The sequence below is a fragment of the Silene latifolia genome, chromosome 9, assembly GCF_048544455.1.
Source record: "Silene latifolia isolate original U9 population chromosome 9, ASM4854445v1, whole genome shotgun sequence".
NCBI classification, from domain to species: domain Eukaryota; kingdom Viridiplantae; phylum Streptophyta; class Magnoliopsida; order Caryophyllales; family Caryophyllaceae; genus Silene; species Silene latifolia.
The window spans coordinates 183881096-183906459 of NC_133534.1; the positions used below are offsets into that span (position 1 = coordinate 183881096).

The window sequence follows — 25364 nt, forward strand, 5'->3', positions numbered from 1 at the left end:
TTACACCCTTATTCCATTTACATTGTTAGTTTATGTTCATTGCTATTTTAGTTTAGTAACCTTCTACATCAACCCAACTTGTGACACCCCTAGACACCCCTAGTAGCAATAGAAATCTTCGTTTTCAATACCCGTCCCTTGGGATCCGACCTTTACTTGCCTCTTTACTAATTGTAGAGTTGTTTGTGAAGTATAAATTGTGTTTTGTATCGACCATTGACCAACGACCACATATGCTTAATTGTGAACACCAAATGGCATCGATCAAAAATGGCGCCGTTTGGGACGGTGTTTAATTGATTTTAGATTTCTTTTGTTATTTTTAGTTGTGTCTTTTTCACCTTGGGGAAGTAAAACTCCTCAAGGTTTGTTCTAATTGTTTTCTAGTTGTTTGATATTTTGCATGTCTAGAAGGTTACAAAGAGATTTGTTACCTTTTGACCGTGAAATCGAAAGAACCTTGACGAATAATAGGAGACTTGTTAGGAGGAATTTGGGAGGTGTTGGTGAAGTTGTTCAACCCACTAGTGAGTTTGTCAATCCTTTCGCAATAGAAGGAGAAGAGAACCCATTAAACAATACCACACAAAATCCACCTACAATGCCTAAATTCTCGTCACACTCTATACCCACCGAGGAGGATCTACCAAATGGTACTCCTACCCCACAACATCTTACCGGAAATTTTATTGCCAAGTCCGCCTTCATCCAACTAGTTGAGAGGAGCCAATTCGGGGGCATGCCAAGTGAGGACCCTCATTCTCATATGGAAACATTTTGTGATTATTGTGAAGCTATCTCTCAAACGGGCGTGACTCAAGACCAAATAAGATGGGTCTTATTTCCTTTTTCGTTAATCGGCACTGCAAAGCAATGGTTGAAGGGCCTTGATAAGGCCACCCTTGGAATAGATTCTTGGAAGAAGCTAGCTCTCGCTTTCTACAAAAAATTCTACCCACCGGAAAAGACCAATATGCTAAGAGCTCAAATCACGAGTTTTAAGCAAAGGGATGAAGAGTCTTTGTATGAAGCTTGGGAGCGGTTCAAAGGTATTTGTCGCTCATGTCCTCACCATGGACTTAGCGAATGGTTTTTAGTGCAACAATTTTGGAATGGTTTATATGAAGATTCAAGGAACATCCTCAATATGGGATCTAATGGAATGTTCACCGAAGTTGATGACAATCAAACATGGAACAAGATTGAGGAAATGGCGGTCCATAATTCACAATATAGTAGGCCTCGCAAGGCTACTAGAGGAGGAAAGTATGAAGTGGACACCGTTACTCAATTGGGTGCTCAACTTAGTGCTCACATTGACACAATCAACTTGAAATTTGAACAAGCTATGGCTAGGCTTGAGGAAAACTCAAAATCATCAAAACATCATGTCAACGCCATGACGGCATCCTCATCAATCCCAAGCGGGATATGTGAGAATTGTGGAACCTTGGGCCATGACTCAAGTGAATGTAGGGGAACGACCGAACAAGTTAATGCTTTCCAAGCTTACAAAAGTGGCACCCCTTATTCAAATTTTTACAATGAAAACACCAAGTTCCACCCAAATCTCTCATACAAGAGCCAAAATGTCCAAAACCCTCAAACTACATACACTCCACCACCCATGAGAAATCAAAATCAAAGACCCTTTTTCAATCAAAACCAAGGCTACCAAAATCAAAATCCATACAATCACCACAATGACCAAAGTTTTGATGTCCAAAAAGCGGTCATTCAAATGCAAAAAAATCAACAAGAATTCTTCACCCAAATGCAAAAGGATAGCCAAGCAAAGGATACCACCATCAACAACATTTTAGCTCACACCAAGATGTTGGAAACACAATTGACCCAACTAGCATCTTCAAGCTCATCAAGACAAAAGGGGCAATTACCACCTCAAGGTAATCCCCCTAGACATGAAACGGTTAGTGCCATTCACTTGAGAAGTGGTACAAGATATGAAGCCCCGAAGAAGCAAGTTGAGGATGAAGTTGTGAGAGCTAGTGAGAATGAAGTTGTGGTGGAAGGTCCCAAAGAAGGGGAATCATCAAAAGAAGAAAGTTCAAAGAAAAATGAAGACAAAACCAAAGAAAAGGAGCCCATTGTGATTAGACTTCCTTTTCCAAGTCGTCAAGCCAAGCCCAAATTTGATGATCAACTTGGAAAGTTCATGGAAATTGTAAAGAACCTAGAAGTCTCAATTCCTTTCACGGAATTAATCAATCACGTTCCGGCCTATGCAAAGTACATGAAAGATATCCTCACAAAGAAGAAGTCAATCCAGAAACTTGAGACTATCGCCTTCACTAAGGTGAGTAGTGCAATTCTTCAAGGGAGTTCACCTCCAAAGTTAAAGGATCCGGGAAGCTTCTCAATACCGTGTACCATTGGCGACACAACGATCAACAAAGCCTTATGTGATCTAGGGGCTAGTGTGAGTGTCATGCCGTACTCGGTGAGTAAAAGGTTGGGAATGGGAGAGCTCAAATGTACCAACATCACTCTTCAAATGGCCGATAGATCGACGAAGACACCGCTAGGGATATGGGAAGATGTCCCCGTGCGAATTGGGAAGTTTTTCATTTCGGTGGACTTTGTCATTGTTGATATGGAGGAAGATTCCAACATTCCAATCATCTTAGGAAGACCTTTCCTACACACCGCGGGTGCGGTAATTGATGTGAAACATGGAGAGCTCACTTTAGAGGTAGGAGATGAAAGCATAACTTTTAATCTTGACAAGACCATGAGAGCTCCTCGTTTGCATGAGCCATGTTTCATGATTGATCATTATAGCCGCAAAGATGAGAAGAAGAGATCGGAACTCCAATGGAAGAAGAAAGTTGAAGATACTCCATTCAAAGAGCAAGTGAATTGTGAAAAGGAGAGCTTGCAAAGCTCATCAAAATCAACCAAGGAAGAAGAAGATGGCCTCATTGGCCAAACGAAGAAATTGGGAGAGTTGTCTCCATCCAAGCAAGAGATTTTCAATGATCAACTCAATGAAGTTTGTGGTCTTTGGGACGACGAATTTGAAGGGATCTTTAATCCCTACATTGGACATGCCATCGATCATGATCAACAACAAGAGCCACGGTCTATTGAGGACCTCTACCACAACAATGAACAAGCTTTTAATTACTTCTTCGAGGTGTTGAGCAACATCAACAACACCTTGAACATGCCTCCTTGACATCTCATCAAGAATGAGAGTTTGGTGGAGTCCTCCCTAAACCACCACTTGTAAATATTTCTAACTCCCTAACTTACATTTAATTTTTGCATTGCATTTTTGTCATTTTTGGATTTTATTTACCTTGATCAAAATAATTGTCATGAAAAGAGAGAAGTGAGGGAGGGACTAATGATTTTAAATGATTTGTAGTGATTTACCTTAGTGTGGGGATGGCAATTGCCTAGGCTATTCACGCCTTAGTAGTGCCCCCACAATGAAGAACACAAGATTTGAAAGAAAGAAAGAAAGAATGTTAAGGAATGGGTTTGCGCAAGGATCCGTGTAATCAAGGAAGAATCCGAGCGGATTCACGACAATCCGCCCCGTCTGCGAGAGGATCCGAGCGTCCAGTGAGAAGACGCCCGTCTTGGGCTGTGCAAATATTGAAGAATTCCTGTCTGTTAAGGAATCCGAGCGGATTTTCGGAAAGACGCCCGTCTCCCAGGATCCGTCCGTCTCTCGGTAAAATCCGCCCGTCTTGAAGTCGAAGAAAAACAAGAAAAATCTCGGATGAGAATCCGTCCGGATTTCCCAAGAGACGCCCGTCCCTCAATAAAAATCCGAGCGGATTTCCCCAGGAGACGCCCGTCTTTAGGCGGGATTTTTAAAATTTGAAGCTTGAAAATCCGAGCGGATTGCGCCTAATCCGCACGGATCGTGCCTGCATCTTCGAGATTTTCGTTTCTTTAAATACCCCCCCACCTTCATTCATTCATTCATTCATTCATAAACACTACTCATAACACCAAAACCCTCATCCTCTCCATCTCAAACACAAAAACCCTCAACAAAATCACCAAAACAAAATCAAACCATCCTTCAAACATCAAACTAATCACTCCAACTTCAAGAAAAATCAAAACCAAGCACAAAATCTTCACCCTTTGAGTCGATTTTTGCTCTCATAAAGGCAAAGCCTTTCACTTTCAAAATCGATTTGGGCATTCTACAAATTGAAGATTTTTGATTCTCTACTTGGTTTGTTCATCAAATGGCAAGAACAAAGGGAGCAACAAAGGCAACAAAGGCACCAAAAGCAAAGGCTCTCTCTCAAAGGCAAAAAGCTCTACAAACAAAGAAAGCTTTGGCAATGGTGGTGTCAACACCAAGCTTGGTAGTGGAACAACCTCAGCAAATTTCTATGGAAGCATCACCTTCTACTCCGGTAATTAATCAACTCTTGCATTATCCGGAGGTAACTTTCATCTCCGATGACCATAGAAATTCATTTGTCAAGTTTGCTATGAAACAAATTCAATCCACCAAGTTCATATGTGAAAAAACCTTAGAGAAGCTAGGTGTCCTTGAACAAACAAGAGTCTTTTTCAATGCCATGGGTTTGAAGAAATTGTTTGAAATGAAAGAAGTAACATACCCCTCCCTTGTCTTGGAATTTTTAAGTTCCTTGAAAGTGACAAAGGTTGAGAATAGAGAGAATATTGAGTTTCGTCTAGCTAACACTAGTAGACGCATTTCCTTTCCGGAATTGGGTGCAATTTTGGGTCTTAGCGATGCACATAAATTCTATAAGCAATATGGTAAGTACGATCCCGCGCCTCTTTGGGAGGCAATCTCCGGGAAGAAATATGAAGATTTTCATGCTTGTCGTGCTCTCTTGGTCCATCATCCGGGCATAAGAGTTTGGCACAAAGTTGTGGGAAATACCATAATTGCTAGAAGAGACACCAATCATTTCACGGGGCTCGATTTTATTCTCCTTGAATCAACCTTGAATATTGGAAGAATTCACACCAAGCCTTACAATTGTTTGAGGCTATTGGTTGATAGATGGCTTCATGTAGATAGTGGGAAGAAGGGTCAAACCGTAATTGTTAATGGCGGCCTTGTCACGGTCCTAGCCAAACACTTTGATCCTAATTTCAATAAGGATAACAAGTACAAGGCTAAGGATGGTGGCCATCTTATTGATATGTCCACCTTGATTAACAAGTTTAAGTGGGTTGCTCACAATCCCCTTGATACCAAGTATGGGTGGCTTACTAGTGAGGCTCGTTCATTCACTTTACCCGCAAAGATTTGCCGTCTTAGTGTCCACCGGACCAACTATTTACTTCCCCTAACCAAAGAAGCCGAGTACATCATTCAACAACAAAAGGGTGATCATGAAACTCCCTCCTCTTCCATTGTTATACCACCTTACCCCTATGATTATGAAGAGTTCGAACCGCAAGGAGTTGAAATTGGAAAAGATTATGTCACTCTTCTAATGCAAGCCATGCACAAGCAAGCTTATGAAGATCGGAAAAATGCTTATTTGGCTCAATATCCTCCCCTCCTACATCTAGCTAAGCAAGGACTCCTTGATCCATCTTGTCCTTTGCCTAGTTGGGCGGATAGAGAAGCCTTATTTCCGGGTGCATCAAGGGATGTGGTGGAAGGCAATGAGGTTGTTGGAAATGATGAGGAGATTGATGATAATATTGAGGAAGAAGCAAGTGGAGATGAAGAAAGGGAAGGTGAAGATGGTGAAGATGATGATGAGGAAAGCAATGAAGAAAGTGCCAAGGAAAGTGGCAATGAGACCACTTCTCATGAGGGAAGTGATGGTGATAGTAGCATGATGGAAGACTAGCCTTGGAGATTCCTACTCTCCCACGGTTTGTCTATATCTCTTTGTATTTCATTTCATTTTGATCATTGTTGGTTTAGTCCTAGCAACACCAAAGGACTCACACCTCGGTTCCTTTGAGGTGTTCTTTATTGTTCCCATTTTTGAAAATCCAAAATGACAATCTAGTCTCATGCATAGCATGTGCATGAACTCCCCCATGTCTCGACATTAGCAATAGTGTCTTACTTGGTTTGGGGAAGTTGATGCATACGCAACGGGAGGTAATCTAAATTATCCTCTCCGTCATAACAAAACAATCATGCATCATGTAGTATAGCTTAGTGTAGAATTGCATTTAGCATAGAAATCATGCATCACTCTTGCATAATTTCCATCATTTTGGCCATTGAGGACAATGCCCATATTAGTGTGGGGATGGGAATTCTAACACTTAACTTTTATCCAAAAACCATAAAAATTGAAAAATTTCAAAAATCATAAAAATTTGAAAAATTGAAAAACCAAAAACAAGCTCATTTCCTTTGTATATATTGTCTTGTATATATTGTTTGTTTCATCCTTGTTCACTTTGATCGACTACGCCACATCCGAGACATGAGGATATTGAAGACCGCATGGTATGATCTTTCCAATCTCCTTTTTCCTCTTTATGTTAATGACTATGTGGCTTTATTTTGATTAATGCGGTAAAAACAATGTGAACTTAGGACTTGCATTTAGTTTATATGTCATATTAGTTGGTAGAATCATTTGCATTAGGATGTTTATATGTTAGTTGCATCATGGCATGTAGTTTGCATGTTAGAAAATTTTGCGAAACCGTCTACTTGGGAAGCTTGACAAGTGTATATAGGCCCTAGTAGATGCTTTTTATTCTTAAGACTTTGCTTGTTAGAATACTTGTAAAACACCCTAGGATGTGTCATGCTAGTATCCTTTGACCCATGGTTTAAGGCCTAGTCAAGAGTACCTTGTGGTGTGATAACTCCTTGGCTACCGTTTATTCCAAGGTGACCCTTGAAACCATGCATACTTCTATCATTCATCCATGTTCTACCACATTTTTGTCAACAAAAGGGAATGGGCACAAAACAAAAAGAAATCAATTTGAGTTCAAAGAAATGAAAAGAAAAGAAAAAGTTTGCAAAAATGCATCAAATGAAAAGAGGAGCAAAAATAGAACTCCTAAAACTTCAAATACAAGGCACCCTCGTTACTAATTGGGGTGACTTTGAAAATGTTCAAAAAGAAATGCAAAAAAAAGTTGTCAAGTATTGAAATGCCAAAAATCAAAAAGAAATGGCAAAAGAAAGTGTTCTCAAATGTTATATACCACAAGAAATTGGGGGGAAAAACAAAAACAAAAGCAAACTCCCAAAGTGAAACTCAAATATCTATCGATCCCTTTATCCATCGTATCCATTTTTGTGCATGGTAGAGAGGGGACGACCCTTCTTCTTGTCTAGGCAAGAGGGGGAATTCCGCGATCCTCCAGTGTTTCTAACACCATAGGGAGTCTACTCTTGACAAAAGCATTTAACGATTGAGGACAAAGGTACCCTAGCTTGACATCTTTTGGAGGTGATTTATTGGTATCCTTCTAGGCCTAGTAGTTTGAACAAATTGCATCTATGAAGGATTGTGTACCCTTGAATTGCTTCCCTTGTAGATAATTTCCGCCACTTAGATGAGGAAAGTGGCTATTCTTTTGTAGATGCATCCATTACTTGATTTTGTGTGCTTAATGTTTGGATGTGTCGCCATTTTGGCAAGACCCACCTTGCCTTGCAAGAAGGCATCCTACCTCATGGTTGTCTTGTTGTGAGTTGAAGGGGCGGAGTGAGACCCGCTAATTGTCTCATATCGGCTATTATTATTAGGTTAGGTTAGTATTGGTCCTAGTCTTTGTCACCTCTTTACTCGGGACGAGCAAAGGTTCGGTTTGGGGATATTTGATGCGACCATAATTGGCGCATATTTAGCCCCGAATTACCATTGTTTCCATGCTTTTTAGTGCCTATTTGGGTCATTTCTTATCTTTAGATCTTTGTTTTGCATATTCTTTGAGATTTTGATCCCTTGGTAGGAAAGGAGTAAGAATCTTGCATTTTCATGGCAAAACGAGGCTAAATGGATCGTATTCAATGACCAAGCATCAAGGAGAGACAAGACTAGAAGGCCTTTGTACATAGCTAAGTAGAAGATCAATGTTGAGAAAGGATCCTTGAGTCCCCAAGGAAATCCCCAAGGATTCTATGAAGAAAAGGGAAGAAAAGAAGAAGGAATGACGCTGTAGAAGAATCCGAACGGATCATCCATGATCCGTCCGTCCGCCCAGCTCAATCCGAGCGTCCTTACCCAGGATCCGCTCGGATCCCCAGGCCAATCCGAGCGTCTTCGCCTTGATCCGCTCGGATCGTCCATGCCCCATCCGTCCGTCTCGACCTCCATCCGCTCGGATCACAAAGACAAAGCATGGTTTCGTCCTTCAAGTTACAAAATGGAGACGCCCTTCTCTCATTGAATACCGGAGTCTCCTTGCTCAACTTAAAAAGTGTAATTACTAGTTTAACCCTTAGTTAACCCTAGTGCATCCTCCCTAATTTTCACTATAAATACCCCATTAGTCTAATTAGAGGAGCATGTTCTTCTTATCAATAATTAGGGTAGTTAATATCAATCAAATCTCTCTTCAATATTGTAATCAAATATTAATCAAGTTTTAATCCAAGTTTTAGTTCTTTAATCTCTCTCTTGTTCTTACTTTATTTTGGGTAATTGAAGATTATTTGGGTTATTATTGGGAGATTGACAACCTCTCAATCTAGGATTCAAGTACTTCTATTATTCTTGCTTTATTATTGGAATCATTAGTAGGTATAATCTCTTAATCCCTTTTTAATTATTCCTAATTACTTTCATTTATTCATCATGTTTCATTATGTTAGTATGATTGACAACCTTTCTAGCATGATCAATATGATAATGAGTGAGTAGTCTCTTAGCTAGGGTTTAATGGGTGATTAGGGGAAACCAACATGGGGATGATTCATGCTTAAATCAATATGCTTTCATATCTTATTTGCTTGCTTGTTTTGATCTTAATACATGCACATGTTATGTTTGATGAAATGCTAAGCCTATGAATCCTTGCATTTATTATCATCTACTATCTCTTCAACTTGACTTGTAAGACATAACCCAACTCGAGTCTTGTTAGATCATGCATGTGTTAAGTAGGAAAGATTAAGTCGACTTGTAGGTGTTGTACAATCTATGTGATTCGGCTCCGGGACCCAAACTTTCCTAGGATTGTAAGATATAACCCAACTCGATCCATCACAACAATAATTGCTTGCTTATAATTTGAGAACATGTTTGTATGATCATATCCCATGAATCCCCTATGAACCCATGACACCCTAGTGCTTTTAATCAATTGTTTACACCCTTATTCCATTTACATTGTTAGTTTATGTTCATTGCTATTTTAGTTTAGTAACCTTCTACATCAACCCAACTTGTGACACCCCTAGACACCCCTAGTAGCAATAGAAATCTTCGTTTTCAATACCCGTCCCTTGGGATCCGACCTTTACTTGCCTCTTTACTAATTGTAGAGTTGTTTGTGAAGTATAAATTGTGTTTTGTATCGACCATTGACCAACGACCACATATGCTTAATTGTGAACACCAAATGGCATCGATCAAGCTGCTTGCTTCATCTCCTCCAACCTCTTCCTCCTACAATCACATACATAATCAAATCAACAAACCCTAAACACTCCAAATCCACATCAACAACTATTAACAAACTGAATTAATTTACTCCCTCCGCCTCGATCATTTGCAAGGTATCTTAATCAAAGCTAAACAAATGATTTGGACGAAAGCAGTAATAAACACGAATTTTCCGTAAATGTAATAAACCTGTAGTCTTCGAGGAAGCGATCGTCATCGAAATCATCCTCGAGATCTTCAAGTTCATCATGAGTTTTGGAATCGATCCGTGATTTATCTTTCGGTAAAGAATCTTCATCATCCGCCGAAGGAAAATCATGCCAGTGGTGCGCCGACGTCATTGTATCTCGCCGGCGGCAGCAGGTGAGGATGGGTGATAAGAGAGGAATGTGGAGGGAGGTCGGGGTATGGATTGGGGATCGTTTGTGTGAAGGTTTTTGTTTATTAATATGCCAGGCTTTGTGTGTTGTTTGATTTTTCTATTTATTCTTAGCCGTTGGTTTCTTTTGATCTAATGGCTGAGATTTTCCAAACTCACAAATCACCGTAAGAACCAAACTCACGAGATCCCGCCTCTCTCTCTCTCTCTCTCTCTATATATATATATATATATATATATATATATATATAGATGATTAAAGTGAGTGTCTCATAATGCGTTACATTTATTCAAAGAAAAATATTTTGAGAAAGTTATAATACTTAGACCATGAAATCTATCAAGAAAAATTTATTTGAAAGAGTCATTGTATTTATTAAAAACAAAACTTAAATATAACTACTAAGAGATAAGTTTTTATGATGTGATAATGAAAAAATTATATTGGACAAGTGGTAATGTAATAACGAAGGAGATATTTGAAAAAATTATGAAAAAAAAAATGAAAATACATTTGAGAGTTAAAGAGGTTTTAGATAATGTGATAGCGAGTGGAGATTTGTACTTGGATGATGGCTTTTTGAACATTTTTGAGTAAGTTAAGATGTGATTTTAAGGCGGCTTGATACCTATCGTAGAAAAAAGTTAATATTTTGGTACTGATTTTTAATTATTGATTATGTTGATACTGATTATGAAAAAATGTGATTATATTGGTGCTGTTTATCAATTAACCCTATTTTACATATAGTTGTTTCAAAAAAACAAAAGGTGCAAATTCTTATAAGTATGTTGTTTGACACATAGTATATGCAAGACATACACAACCAAAACATTCAAATAAGTTAGCTTTGACCCTATATGTTTGATACATAAATATCACACGTTATACATTAAAAATTGAAAAATGCATTAAATTATATTCACATCGTTTTGAACAAATATTAATTGATTTGGAACATAACATATCGTGAAATGATCTAACTTAAGAACTTCACGTTGATTGTTGCATTATTCAAATACATTTATTTTAATTGATATGATATTTGAAAAATTAATATGATAGTTTATAAGTGTGACACCCCCACATACCAAGATGCCTTACAAGGACCACCCTAGCATGAGAGACCGTCACCATTTCGGTTACCCGAGGTTAGTATATCAAAGTTACCAATCCAAAACACAATTATTAAAGTATAACTGAATAATGTTTACATGTTCCAAAATCCAAAACCAAAATAAAAGTTACTAATGTTCAACAACTAAAACTGAATGATAAATCTCATGACAACGGAAGCTAGACTCGAGTGATGACTCCCCATCTCGTCCCAAAGCTAATGACCATCATCACCTGTCACAATCTGCTCACCATCCCCGAATGGATCACCACAGATTTACAAAACAACAACGGGGTCAGTTTATTGCATAATTAACATAAGACAAGTACGATAAGATAAACAACTGATCATCATCCACCTCCACTCTCAATCACAACATGTAACTGACTACACACTAATGTGTGTAGCCCTGCCAGTGGGGGACCGCAACCGTATCCACATAAGCCCCCGCTCATCAACGAGCGATAACCCTGTCCATTAATGTGCACATCCCCTCCTGTGGCGGGTTCCAAAGAGGGCGAAACTAGGGCGTGAAACCTCTCCCGCAAGTGACTCCACTCAGCCGAGGACGCACTTCGCGAACATCACTAACAACCATCACAACTCCAACACCCAACTCCAAATCCAAATCCAAATCCAAGAACAGCAGATAATCACAATATCAATCGTACAACAATCACAATATAATCTTAAATCAATTAACAGTAAACCGAGTAGGGAAACCCTACCTTAGCACAAACTGCAATGAGATACACAAGCAAGCTAGAAAGGCTCCTCTACGAATTCTCCACCTAACAACAATCACATAATTTCAATTACCATATGCAAAAACCCCTTTCTCCCAAATCACAAATTAGGGCAAAACCCTATAAGACAAATCAATAGAACTTATGAAATCAAAGGCTTATCGACACAATCGACGCAACAAAGGATGAACTAGACTCACGAACGATCCGTGCACTTGAGAGATTTGGATAGGATTAGAGTTACGTTGTATTACTTAGGTTTTGTAAAAATGATTAGAAACTGTAAATCGCGTCTTAAATAACTCTAATCCTTTCTAAATCAAACCGCGGAAATAAACATCGTCAGACCGGATACTCGGTCGAGTATAGAGTATACTCGGCCGAGTATCCTCTACTCGGTCAAGTATTCCCATACTCGGCCGAGTATTCCTGGACAGTAAACTGTCCAGAAACACACGACACACTTACTCGGCCGAGTAAGCCATATTCGGCCGAGTAACTGTGGGAAATTATCTGTATACTTCCCTTAATATTGAAGGATTATAACGAATTTAACAGTGATGATCAATAGTCATAAACAAAATACATAAACAAAGTATAAAAGATTCAGAATTAACCTTCGGTCCTAGCAAAATGGCCTAAGAACAATATCAAAATTGATATTCGCCTATCAGTTGCACCCAAGACGATATGAGATATGCCCTATTGATTGTGCTAGAATCGATCTAAAATTTTCTGTAAAATTTAGTTGTTTTTGTGTTTTTTTTCTGATGAGAGAGGAGGCTAGGTCAAGAAAAAGAATTAGGGTAGAATAATCATCTACCTTTCTTTCTTATACTGACCGAGATATGGAGTCAATTAGGAAAGAATAATATCTTTCCTAATCTCGTCCCAACTGACCAAAATAAGGAGTATATCTCCTTATTTTTGGTCTTTCCAAAAATATATAAAATGTGTTGAATTGTCATCTAGTGAGGATCGAACCGAAGACCTCTTGGTATGTGTACCCTCACTATTACCACTATGACACATTCATCTTGTTGATATTAAATATAACTGATTATATTTAATTACGAATTAACAGATTAATTCGTCCAAGCTAACATTACATATATTTAATTAAATATAACTTATTATATTTAATTTACGAATTGACAGTTAATTCGTCTCAACTATTATTATTTAATTTTCATTAAATAATTATCTCATCAACACGTTGACTAACTTTTTAGTCATTTTGGGCATCAATGTGATTATATTTCTATAACCACATTTCTCAAACACATTCTATAGGTGTGACCTTTAGGGACCAGTTGATCACCGCCATCTGTATGATAATAACGTCAAACTTTCTAGCAAGCCAACCGTTATTAGGTAAACGTTAATCAACTGATTAAATATACGAAGTATACCCTTGTGAACCTGTAAGAGATTTACAAATGTTATCACACTAATTTGTGGAGGACACAAGCTCCAACAGTAACCAACTTAAAAAACCGTAGTACTACAATCTTCCCTCCTTAAAAAGAACTTCGTCCCCGAAGTTCTAGCCCAACCTATAAAACATGGACACCTAACACTAACTCCACCAACCACGCTTAGTTCCACAACATGGCTCACGATATCGTCTCAACTACAACATAGTCTCTCAATACTAACTCCATAGTACTATCGAATACCCACAACATAAGTGTTGCCAACTCTGTCTTAATTCGATAACGCTCACTAGCAACTCAATACCAGGATAATCCACCAGACAAAATCAACCACCAAAACGGAATGTTACATTCTACCACCCTTAAAACGAACTTCGTCCTCGAAGTTTACTCACAAACATAAACATCATCACCCAATCCGTTAACACTATCGAAGTTTACTCACACTCCTAAACATCATACTACTACAAGCACTCCCATTACCTGTAATAAAATCGACCATCACACAACTCCATCCTTATTCTACACTAACACTCAAACTTCCAATTACAGCCTGTATGACCATCAAACTCTCTTGTCGCATCCTACTCCTCTTAAAATAAATGTTACGTCCTCGTAACTCACTAATACTAGGTTCTTTGCTATACCCCCCCCCATAATCCTCATTACCACGACATGTCAATGATAACCTACTATAACCTCAACATCTACAACCATTCCTATATCCAGGGCTCTCTTTCTCTAACAGTTCTCGTGCCTCCAATTATTCTGCACTCCATCTAATCTATATCATAAAATCCTCAGTATAACCACTACTCCATCTCTTCAACACTACCGCCAAATGACATACTTCTTTATACATGCACTTATTTCCATAATCATAACTCACGATCCACGATTGTTATACACACTCAAACTAGATCCTCAAGTTCTCCTGTTTATTGCCGTAAAAAATCATCCATAACTCAACATAATACTAGTTCCCAACACCTTATACTCATTATCCGAATAAAGATCACGAACTACTTGCCGCTTCCAGCTCAGCAGACACCCATTCCCCAAAACTCTTGCCACAACTATGTCCCAATAACAGAATATCACTATACCATGACAACGGAAACATACGCAACTTTCTTCCATATCCTACTCTACCCTCACTCCCAAGCCGAAATTGGTAAGAAACATGAATAAACAAAACAACATTCTATATGCCCAGACCGACACTGACAGAAAACAACAGTAAACAAACAACAATCTATATAACTGATATATACTTTCGAAAGTTCATCTCATCAGTAAATAAACAACAATCTATATAACCGTGCCCGGATCGCCACTCGAGGCACAACAACCATATCGATAGTCATCGCAACTTTTACAATCCCATAACACTGACTCGGTACAACTTCCTTGACCAGAAGACTTTCTTAAAACCGCTTTACTAGATCACAACGCAACATATTACTCGGAATAACATATAACGACTTATAACTATCACACCATACCATTACTCGTGAGGTCAGAACCTCACACAAACATTTACACATATCATGGACTCATAAACAAATCTAACTAGTCAATCCTGATCACGTAAGTTACCACTTGATAAAGAATATCTCTCATCCGAACTTAACTCAGATGCCCTTCATAACATATCCTCCCATACACACAATTATCACCACCCGACGAACGTAACCATATCATCAGTACCCAATTACCAGCTGACACGTCTGTCGCGTACCTGTCAAAAATAAAACCTAACGGTCTCAACTAAAATGTAGTAGAGGCAGTCGAGTATCGAATCCTCAGGGAGGTAATGCAACTACAGCTATCTATTTCTAATCCTATGGTAACAATTGGTGTTGATTAAATTTTTGGTTCTAACTACGGAGTTGAAAGGAAAGAGAAATAAGGCAGAGAGCAGTAAAGCAGAAAAGTGGATTAAAACTATCAATAAGAGGGGGACATGTCGGGAATTCGGTTCACTACGGTAGTTCAACAACTCAACAGTAAATGACTCAGACGAACTAATGCGAGACGGATATTAGAAGGTCCTTTCGGTCCACTTCCCACCCTAAAATACCACTAACTTAACTTTCGTCCTCATTAGGGTAGTCTACTGTTTATAGCAGGCCTATTTAGTCCAATCTTTCGATCCAGGATCAAATTTAGCCAGATTAATGGGTGACATAGAAGCGTGCACTCAACTAGGTCGAGAATTACAGTTAAATTGCTATAGTGACAGAGTCTCTTTAATCAATTCGTCCAGTTCATTCACTACGTCGTCATTTTCCTACCGCAGATCCCCTAATCCCAACATGGAAGGGTTTAGCTACTCATATTCTTAATAAAACTAACAGCGAACAATTTCCCAGCAGATGACATAATGAAATAATAATAAAATTCAATAACAGGAATTAGGGCAAGAAGGAACGATAACATAAACAAGAATTAAAAGCAACAAGAAGGTTAATTATTATTAAGGGAGAGAGGGAATTACAATCCAAGCAAATTCCGGCGTAAAGAACTCGTAACCCGAGTGAAGCAATCCAAAATAAAAGTAACAGTTGAAGGAGCAAGAGTAACGTAGGAAAATAACAGTAGCTTTCTAATGTGAAAGATAGTAAAAGAGATGATAAAAGAATCCCTAATAACCTAGTAAATCCTAGGTTAAATAGCAAAACCCAAAGTGTTTATGCGGAAATAAATAAAACACGGACTGATTAAAGCCCGTAATGTCGAAAACCTCTCGATCGAGTGGATTAAACCACTCGATCGACCAACATCTCAGCAGAAGTCCCTCGATCGACCAGCAGGGTACTCGATCGAGGACTTGGTCATGTGCAGCTTACTCGATCGAGTAAGGCATAGCTCGATCGAGCCTCAGGGAGCCTAGGAACTACTCGATCGACCACCAAACAGCTCGATCAAGCACTTGTATCTTCAATTCAGCTCACGTCTCCATCCAAACGCCTCGTAATGCGTGCAACGACACTTCCAAGTGCAATGTCTTACTCTGGGTCAATCCCGTCTCCTCTAAATGCATGCAAACAGGACGAAAAGGAGTATGGTTCCGCTACTTCCGCGATCATTCCTGCAGAAAGGACAAAATACACCAAAGTAGCCAATTCGGGGCAAAATGCTATAAAAACAGTATAGAAATGCATAGAAATACGTGCTGAAATAGGCCAAAAAGACTATACATTAGGCACGTATCACCAGCGAAAACCTCCTATATCCACATCTTATACTCCCTTATATCCATATATACCAATCATGCCTCCACAAAATCAACCTTTTTAGAACGACTAACTTCCCCATTTAACATCATCCTTAACCACTAGTGACATTACTATGACACTACCATCCTTCATGCGACTACTCTCTTACTATCACTTCTTAATATAACAATCTGTTTCCTATCTTTGGTTATCATCTCAAATAACGAACATCAAATCCATCAACAAAATTTACCTCAACATTATTTCCAATTCTGTCCTTTATTGCATCGTAACCTAACCCTCCACCAAAATATCAGATCGTGCAAACACCCTGCCAGCTTCTTACTCCCTTAATACCTCGAAACTCACGGCTAACATGTCGTCCTGAACTCCTATATAACTATTAACGCACACCCTCTCATGATGCTATCGTGCATTTCCATGATTCCTTACTTTCATGTCCCATAACTTTGATCAACGTTCTCCCAACTTACTTCCATCCAATAATACCAATTAATAATTCATCTCCTTCCTTCTTCTACCTAACCTCTTAGTAATACGATTACCTTCTTGTTGCTCCACAACTCAAATTCCATTAATTCATATCAATATCTTCTCATTCTTTCTTAGCACTGATCCTCTCCCATCATACTACTCACTCACACTTGTCACCATCAAGTCCCCACAACTAACGGTTACCCTTTAATTAGTTGTATCTCCCTTTCGTATCCCTAGAAAACCAACCATTCACCTCATACTGTTAATTGCCCAAAGAATTATACACTAGGTTCACCTCTTGATAATCTAAATTCCCAAACTCAGTCACTATCTACAAATCCACGTTGCAACATAACTCCATCTAAGTTCACTATATACCCCTCTTCTCCATCCTTCTACAACAACCTTCCATTACATATATATTCTTAACCAACACAATCCTAATCATCTCCCTCTATAAATCCTTACACCTCTCAAGTTGTCACTATTCACATCCCTCCTTTCAATCTTTTATTCTCACGTTTCTTTACACTTACATCACTCTTGCCCATATACACTTAATTTTATATTACTCGACACGCGACTATATCACTCACCATATCTCACAAACATGCTCCTTGCCCTGATTACCTCATTAATCTTCCCTTTCTTTTTCCACTATCCCTCACAACCACATATATAACACATGTCCTTCCTATCCAACACATATCCCTCATAAGCCGACATTCTCCATATCATAGCATCTGGTAACTTACGTATCAAGACTGTCACATATATAAAAGAATGCTTTAAGACCCAAAACATACATGTGCACATAACCTACTACTCAAAACATGTGTAAGAACATAGACGTCGACTCAAAAAAACCGCCCAAAGAGATACTCGGTCGAGTGCATGATGTACTCTACCGAGTACAGGACACTCGGTCGAGTAACGAGACTACTCGACTTAGTTTACGACTCCAGAAGCTGAACAGAATTATCACAGAAAGATTAATCGGCAGAATAATACTCGGCCGAGTAGGGCCTACTCGGTCGAGTATCGGCACAGTTCTCAGCAACGTCCAATTTTCTTAAAACAGTCATATCTCACTCGTTACTTGGTCATTTTGGGCATGTGACCTATCGTTAGAATTTTAAGAGGACAAGCTATCACTTCCAATTATAATTATAGCAATATCATTTCTAGAACTCGACTTATGACAGTTTTAAGACAGCCCTTCCATAATTGGTCTTTATACAAATCAAATTTTCTACACAAAACAACTTGAACATGATTAAGGGAAATGATAACAACACAATACATCTAGAAACCAGTACATAGGTGAACTTTTATCATACCCATATGTAAATTAAACACAACATTCATATATATAGACGCGTGACCTTAATCACATCCTACTACCAACAAACCAAACATTAACATCATCATGATCATATACACATACCCCGCATCACATTACATATACTCCAATCACTTTCATTCAACCCAAAAATATACTTCATCCAACATATACTTAAAGGTACAAGTACAACACACATTACTTTCTCATTTCATCCAATAATTTCACAAAAATCACAGCTACACTTACAACACACATTACTTTAAACATACAACAATTCCCAAGACACCCCTATGTTGACCGGCAAAAAATTGTAAGGGCCTCAATGCGACTTCGGGACGTCTCCCAAGTCTTTGCGGTAGCTCCAAACAACTCTCCCCGGGTTTATTTTATTTAGACTCCCTATGTTCATTAGGTTCATTGGTTTTAGGTTCCATAATCGTCACTCTGATACCACTTTGTGACACCCCCACATACCAAGGTGCCTTACCACGACCACCCTAGTATGAGAGACCGTCACCATCTCAGTTTTCCGAGGTTAGTATATTAAAGTTACCATTCTAAAACAACATTTATTAAAGTATAAGTAATTAATGATTACATGTTCCAAAACCAACTCCAAAATAAAAGTTTACTAATGTTCAACAACTTAAACTAAACTGATAAATCTCATGACAGTGTAAGCTAGACTCGAAGTGATGACTCCCATCTCGTCCCCAAAGCTAAAGATCATCATCACCTGTCACAATCTACTCACCATCCCCGAATGGATCACCACATATTTACAAAACAATAATGGGGTCAGTTTACTGCATAATTAATATAAGACAAGTACGATAAGATAAACAGCTGATCATCATCCACCTCCACTCCCAATCACAACATGTAGCTGACTACACACTAATGTGTGTAGCCCTTCTAATGGGGGACCGCAACTGTACCCAACTAAGCCCCCGCTCATCAATGAGCGATAACCCTGTCCATTAATGTGCACATCCCCTCCTGTGGCGGGTTCCACAGAGGGCAAAACTAGGGCGTGAAGCTGTAGATACCCATATCTGTCGATATTGGAATTTATAGAGAACCCGACAAACACCCGATGATGATAGGACACATGTATTCTTTGGTTGTCATTGTCATTATTTGGGTTCGTTTTACGATGTAGAATGAGCGTTGTCGACGGAGTATTTTAATTTAAATGATATTTAAATTAAAGTTTTTTAGGTGATTTCAATTTATTTTGTTTTATTTTGAATTTATTTTCTTAAGTTTATTTTATTGAAAATAAAATAAATATTTGATTTGAAAAATCATTTTATGAGTATATTTGATTTGAAAAATCATTTATTTTAATGTGTTAATCTATTTGAAAAATCGATTTTAAAAGCGAAGAAAACTCGTTTTGAACATGGGTTTTGGAGCTCGATTATAGCTCGGTTTTTGAGCCCGTTTTCTTTACGAGTTGGCACGAATCTCGAGTACACTAACCAACCTAAGCCTCTACCCATCCAACCCCAGTTCGAACCCCTTAACCACGGCCCAAATCCCATCCCAAACACCCCCCAACAGCCCGCATAAAACACGAGCAGTCCCCTGTTTTGCGTGCCAAATTCCGAGCCCAAAACCCGCTCCAAACACCACCAAAACCCGTGCCCATTAACCCTAACCCATACCCTAGTATCCTACCCATATTACCTTACCTTAAACACCAAGGAAACTCCTCACAAAGCCTCTCAAACCCTCACAAAAGCTGCTGGACAGCAGCTATGTGCAAACCGAGCCCGTCTGCCTCTCCCCCCTTTTACCCTACTTTAACTCCTTATAAATACCCCCCCTTCACCATACATTCATTCCTATAAGTTCTCCATACATACTACCTTCACTTACAAGCTTTAAACTCCAGAAACAAACCCTAATCGCCTCCCAAAAACCCTCGACAAAACCGACTTACAAACTGAGAATCAGTTTGTGTGTCTTCTTTGAAACCGTTCGTTCTCCCTTCAAACCTCCATCAAAATTCGAGTTTCTTGTTCCAAATTAACCATACAACATCCATCTACACATTAGACAAAGATTTATGAGCCAAATTGCCCTTGAGAGTACACGAATTCCCTCGAAAAACAGAGTGTTATACACTCTGTTTTCGCGGCTTTTTCCTGTCTGTCCAGTTCTGTTTGTGCTCGTTTTTCGTGCCCAATAACTCAAAACGAGCAGGGGTTGTTTTAATATCTCTGTTCTCCTCTCTTTCTAGTTTTCAAAACATCTTTTAAATCGAATTTTCACCGTGAAACGAGAGAGAAATCGCAGTTTGAAAGTTGCTGTCCAGATTTGCAAAAAAACGTGTTGTTTGCTTTGTTTCTTCGTCGACGACGGCCTCTCGAGATAAAATCTACCATCGATTACGATCCAAGACGGTGTCAACGATACATGTAGGTTGAGGGTGCATCAAATCCTCCTCTTTCTCCCTTTTATTTCGTTTTTTATGTTTGTTTTCTTATAGTTCGTTTTTTGTTTGTTTATCGTTTTTGTTTATCGATTGTCATCATTAACTATGAAACTAGTTTAGTCCGAGTATGAGTTAAAGTACCACCATGAACACCCACGTTGACTTGAGATGGGAAAGAAACCGCTACATCATTCGGTCGTACACCCCCGTCTCATTTACATATCCTCGTGTTCAAGGTAGGACATTAATAAAACAAATTCTAACTTCGTTCTTCGCTTTTGACCTCTCCTTTGTTTCGTGTGATTCGACCCACCCTAGGACCATTCACATGTTAGTATGACCTCTGATTGTTAACATATAACTCGTTTAGATGACATTAGATCAATTTAATAATCTAATTAGACACGTTAGGGTACATCGACATAGCTTTAAAAATCAACTAACAATTCTATAACCTAATTGAACGCATCTCTCTTTTCACTCGATTTCTCGCTAGCATAGGAGTGCGTGATTAGGACCTTCCTATTAACACTCGATGAGTAGCGTTAATATCGTAACTTCTTGACCTAATTTGACCCCTTTAGGCCGTGTAGAATACACATTTGCAAGACATCTTTTCAATCGATCAACGTCGTTTCTAACTTGTTTTCTAGCCCGCTTTTGAACTCGTTTCGCAATCAATTGATCTAACTAATGAACCTGACCTAGGACCTAGGGTAGCCGTGTCTAGAGTGGCCATGGCTTGGCCGTGTCCTTTGGTCTTTCTTGCTTCATTTTTTATGAATCGTTTGTTCTTTATTGTTTTGTCGCTTGTAATTTATCGTTTGTTCATCGAGTTGTAATTTTCAAGTTCGCTTTCTCTTATCGAGTCAAAACCTCTTCCAAAAACCTTAGTCTTGTTTGGTTAGATGGTTGTGCCCCAATGCATGTAAGAGCGTAGTAAATCGCATGTTGTTTAAAGCAACATGGCCCGATTTATGCTAATGCATGCTTTGGTGTGTGACCCAATGTCTAATTCGATAAGATTAAGTGAAAGCACACATTACGAGGAGTGACCCAAGGCCGTGAGTCATGTAAGCCGTGGGCCACCCCTTTGTGCACATTTTCCTAGGCCGAATGGCCGTGTAATGTGTCGTGTACGGTTTTGTGTATAGCGTTGTATTTTAGATCGAGTTGTATCTTTAATTTATCGTTGTGTCGGCATGAAATGCCTGGGTTGTAATAGGGTAGATCCCAACGGCTCCCCCATTCCCATCAAGCCTTGTTTGTTTCGTTTATATGTTGTTAGATCAATCAACCCACATGCTAAATTACAACTTTGACAAAGTTAGTTTAGTTGCATCTAAATCGACATAGAAACTTCACATGTTAGGGTTTTGAAAACGATGTTTGCATATCATATATCGTAGTAGCTATGACCTTGTTTGAAATCCGACACTTGACTTAGTAGAGGCCGTTATCGACGGGCGGGGTTAGGTGTCCTTATGGGCTTCCTAACACGTACCCTCACCCCTTACTCAAGATCTATGGTTTGTGGATCCGTCTAAATACCATTGGATTACGAGAGTCATTCAAATCGAGTGATATAGGGTACAAGTCTTTATCTTTAATCACTCGTAGTCGATTGGTTTTATGCTTTTCGATGAAAGGTGTAAAGTTGACTTGAACGGTTCCAAGTTCCCAAAAAACTTGGTGGCGACTCTAATTTGTCTTAATTCGATTCGAAAGAACCTCGAGTCGATTATGCCTAGTGTGGATCCCGCGGACGCAGTTCCCGACACTAGTAGAAAAAACACCTATTGCGTCAGGCAATTTACGTCAGTTCTACAAAAACTGACACAAAAAGTACTTAGTTTTGGCGGGAATCCATTTTTGCCCTATAGTCATACTTTTTGCGTCAGTTCTTATAAGCAACTGACGTATATAATGCGTCGGTTCTCAGCAAAACCGATGTATTTGATCAAATACATCAGTTATGTTACTAAACCGACTTATTTGATATTATGTTTTTGCATCCGTTGTACCTAAAACCGATGCAAATGATATTAATTAAAAAAAAACAATTACTAAACCCTCATTATTATACACTGAGAACAATAAGACATCCCAACACCAACCACGTCCTTCCCTCGCTTCTCATGGATTCTCCCTAATTCTACTCCGTCACCACCACACGACTGCCTCCCTACACCAACAACTCCCTCGAGTCGATTATGCCTAGTGTGGATCCCGCGGACGCAGTTCCCGAGGGCCTTGTCCACAGTTTGGCGACTCCGCTGGGAAAAAGAGGACTAGTTACACTTTGTTTCTAGGGTCTTTTCCTCCGAGGTGAAACTTGAAAAGAAAGTATTGGAAAGTAAAACATTACTCATAGTGCTACGATTCATGCATAAACCCTTAAGGATTTTTCCGGGCCGTCCCAGCGTTTCTTTGTGATGCGTGGGGGGCGACGTCCCACTATGCCAGGAACTCGCACATTGCTTGCTTCCGCTCCGCCTCGCGTGGTTCTTGATGGTGGGGATGCTCTTCTAGGTACTCTACCTAAAGGCCCTTGCTCTATAAGACCGCAAAAGGATGGAGGGCATAGACCTTCTTGTAGAAGACTTGCCGAGACTTAGAGATGTCTAGGAGCATACATCCTTATAACATGAGAATGACAATGTGCAAGGTGTTTTCCCGAGTCTTTTCAAAATTTTCCATGTCAATTTCAAAACCGAATTTTTGAACAACTTACTTTCAAAATAGCATGATTTTCAAAACGCGGAATGCTGCCCAAATAGGACTGGAATTTTCGGCCAAAATGAGCTTTTATAGTCGGCATGCTGCCCATTTCAAATCTCATTTTCAAATCAATCTTTCGTTTTTTCCAAATTAAATCCAAAATGTTTCTCGAACCTCAACCAAGCATAAAATGCGTCGAGTCGTGTCCGGGTCATGGCCGTGTTAGGCCAGGCGTTTTTTCGTTCCAAGAGTCTAGAACACGACCCCGTTGGGTCACCCAAGCTCACCTCTTGGGCTTTGAGTCATGTTGGTCGACCATTTGGTCTAGGATAGTCCACAGAAACGTCCAAGCTAGGCCCTTTAGGACGTTTCACTCGAACCTAAGGACTATGTTGGTCCAATCACGGGTTTAGTCACACCGAGTCCAGTTTAGAATCGAGCTATGACAGCTTGAGTCATGTCATTTTGTCGAGTCTAAGATGAATCAAGGTCTAAATCCAACCGTGAGTCGAACCTTTGGTTAATCAGTCTCGAGTCGAGTCTTTGCTTGAGTCAAGTTGGTGTCGTGTCCTTAAGTGTGCAGGGGCTCTTACTTTAAATATTGACTCGGTTCGGGGTTTTCTTGTCCAAATGCCGCCCAAAACCCGACGTCAAGCAATGGAAGATGCTGTCAACAAGCTCACTGAGGCCGTGAACCTCATGATGACCCGAATGGATGCAATCGAATCTAAGCTGGGTGAAGATTCCCCTCTATCTACCCCACCTCGATCGATCCGGAGAAACGGTTCAAGTTCATTGAAGACCGTCTCGAAACTCTCCTAGGGGAAGAACATCCACTATGAGAATGCTAGGGCCTATGCCCGATTCAGATAAGTTGCCCACGAACATGGTACTCACGACATCCCAAAGTTCAAGGGCACCGAAGATCCGATCCACCATGTTAAGGCCTATAAAGGGTACTTAGCACTGAAGGGAGTACTGCGGACATTCTCTACGAAATTTTTGCCCAATCTCGGATGAACACCGAAGGCGTGGTTCTATAATCTTGACCTTAAGAACTTCCCCACTTTCGAAGATATTACGGTGGAGTTCTGTAAGCACTATGCTGACAATGTTGAGATTCAAACCAACATAAGGACTTTGGAATTAATGACACAGAAGGAAAAAGAGGGCTTTACTGAATTCCTCGCAAGATGGCGCGCTGAAAGCGTGAAATTGGCCAAGAAGCCTGACGAAGTTGAAATGGTATATAAGTTCGTGAAGAATTTACGACCTGTTTACCGTAATGCTCTGAAATACCAGAATTTTGGTTCTTTCAAAGAATTGATAAGAATCGGGATAAAGGTAGAGGATGATGTCCGAATGGTCAAGCCGAGAAGCCAAAAGGATACCAAGGGGCCTCGTCATCTAAAGCAAAAGCACCAAATAGCGGCCCACTTTGTTGAAACTGTCAATCTCTTAGATGGACAGTCAAAAAGGCCTCCGCGCCAAGCTCCGAGGGTATTCACCGATATCGGGTGCACTTACGCCTACGCTCTCCAAAGGCTCATGGCCAAAGGAAAGTTGAAGCCCATTGGTCCAACTCCGGATCCACCTGCTGAACAACAAGGCAAATGGTACAAACCGAACGCCTACTGTGCCTTTCATCAAGGGAAGGGACACGATACTGAAAGGTGCTTTAGACTAAAGCACGAAATTCAAGATACGATTAAGAACGGAACGCTCCCAATACCGGCCATAAAGCCCAACAACGTCACCAACCCCTTTGGGGACCACACTAACTTTGTCTCTACCGAAGATAGTGTTGATTACTCTCACTTGATTCGCCCATGTCGTCTAAAAGGGGTTTTCATCGGAAGAATATTCATGGATTGCTCCTAAT

At 39.6% G+C, this 25364-nt stretch overlaps 1 non-coding gene across 1 annotated transcript; it reads right to left on the reverse strand.

The window, feature by feature from the left end:
- Window positions 1-973: 973 nt before the first annotated feature.
- On the reverse strand, window positions 974-1080 carry LOC141603057 (small nucleolar RNA R71). Its single transcript, XR_012524955.1, has one exon. It is a non-coding gene; the product is annotated as a small nucleolar RNA R71 (small nucleolar RNA).
- Between the last annotated feature and the right edge of the window lie 24284 nt (window positions 1081-25364).